At 42.0% G+C, this 2,105-nt stretch overlaps 1 protein-coding gene across 1 annotated transcript in view; it reads left to right on the forward strand.

Moving 5' to 3' along the window:
- Positions 1–2,105, forward strand: part of ERN1 (endoplasmic reticulum to nucleus signaling 1) — a 61,348-nt gene that overhangs the window by 46,990 nt on the left and 12,253 nt on the right. The gene's annotated exons all lie outside the window — the stretch shown is intronic.

Raw genomic sequence — 2,105 nt, forward strand, 5'->3', positions numbered from 1 at the left:
CGCCGTTCAGGGGTGCCCGGCACAGAAGGCTGGATTGCTCCAGAGATGCTGAGTGAAGACTGTAAGGAGAACCCCGTGAGTAATGAGCATAGTTTTTGAAAACTACAGAACCAGCCTCTTGTATCTTTAGGAGTAAGAGCCTCCAACTTGGGGCTGGAGCACATGTAGCTGGAGAATGACTTTTCTTTAACAAAGAGCACACTGTTGGCACTTTCTGTATTGTCTGATGTTCAGATGAACAAAAGGAGTGAACGTGGGCAATTGTCTATCTTTTTTTCTGTTCTTCCAATTACTTTCCCCTTGCTATTTTGGGAACTCAGAACTTGTATAACATGAGCAAACTTCTAGTTATGTTTTGTGTTTTTTCTGTTTTTGTGTTCCCAACATTTTATTTTGAGAATTTTTAGACTTGGATAAAATTGAGATTTTCAGTGAGTACCTCTGTACCTCCACGTAAATTCAACATTTGGTAATATTTTTCACTTTCTCTCTGTTGCTGAACCATTTGAATATGAGAGGCGGGCCTTTCATCCTTAAACATCTAAGTATGTATATCCCCCAAAAAGTACAGTCAGCTTCCTAATCCTCCATACCATATCACACCTCAACAATTAACACTGTTTCAATCCGTATTCAGAGTTCCCCAGATGTCTCTTATAGAGCTGGTTTTTGTAAACCAGGACTTGCATTGCATTTGATTCTCTCTCCTTTAATCTATTACAGTCCTCCCACCTTTTTTTGTTCCACGATAGGGACTTTTTGAACAGTGCAGGCGCTTGTCTATAGAATGCCTCGTTTCCTCTTGATGGAGTTTAACTTGGCTCTCTATTCCTTTTATTCCTGTGAACGAGAAGTAGGTCTAAAGGCTGATTAGATTCAAGTTAAATGTTTTTGGCAAGAACAGTCACAGGACACAGTATCAGGAGGCATGAGATGGCAGGTCGTGCTGTTATTATTGTACCCCTGCTAGTGATGCCAACTTGGCTCACCTGGTGCAGGTGGTCACTATTTATCTCTGCACCATAAAAGTGCATTTCCCCTTTTGTTGTTAGTACTCCGTGGGGTGATGCTTTGGCACAGTGTGAATATCCCGTTGAACAATAGTCCTTCACCCGATGCTTCGGCATCCATTCACAGTCCTTGCCTTAATCACTTAATTCAGTGGAAATTCTTCCATATCTTTAGCTGACATTTTTCTGTAAAGAATCGCTTAGCTTTTATCCCCTTTCTCTCTTTTTCCTTTTTTTCTTTTTTTTTCCCTTTTGTTTCTCCTTTTGTTAACTCAAAGTATTCCAGATTGGGCCAACAGGAATCCTTCAGTCTGGCTTCTGCATCCTTTTGCTAAGATCCCATTCGTATTTCAGCACCTTGCTTTCTAGCACAAGAAGTCAGAGGATTACTTCCCACTTTCCTGCCCAGACCCGGATGGGATCAGCCAGCCTAAAATAGATTGGATGCATTAGAGCCCTCTTATGCGGTCACTGGGGACCAGCAGCTGGTCAGTTAATCAAAAAAGTCAGTTATGATGAAGAGTCATAAGAATATGCATACGCACCTTGAACATTTCATTTTAACGTAAAGCAAGTCCTATGATTTGTTAAGTAATAGAAATCCTTCATGTAGGCCATGGTCTTCAAATTTGGGTCCAACTAAATGGAGTTGTTCATTTCCTCTCTCGCATAAAGTGCATTCACCTGCCACTTCTGTGCCTTTTGGATTGAGACATAGACATTTCAAACACTTCCTAAGAGCAGAAGCCCAGCTTCTAACTATTCATGTCTCAGTCCTTTACAGCTGAGTCTCTCACATCTAATTCTATAGCGGTTTTTGTAGCCACTCCTTTATAGTGCGTCTTTCCAAAGATTCAACTTGGTGGCGCTCGTATTTTATCAGCTTATGAAATATTTAAATTGCAAGAACAACTGGCAATGATAAGTTTGGGAAAGACTGTAACTGAGCATAGAGGTGAGCTGGCGGGAGCAAAGGGACCCAAGCACGCAGGGCAGGACAGGAGCCCCCCAGCCCCAGTGTAAAGTATGCTGGGGACATCCAGCACCGTGGAAAACAGGGAGCGTTAATGATATAGCAAGTAGGTGAAGTGACAG

The sequence above is a fragment of the Pteropus vampyrus genome, unplaced genomic scaffold (assembly GCF_000151845.1).
Source record: "Pteropus vampyrus isolate Shadow unplaced genomic scaffold, Pvam_2.0 Scaffold143, whole genome shotgun sequence".
Lineage (NCBI taxonomy): Eukaryota > Metazoa > Chordata > Mammalia > Chiroptera > Pteropodidae > Pteropus > Pteropus vampyrus.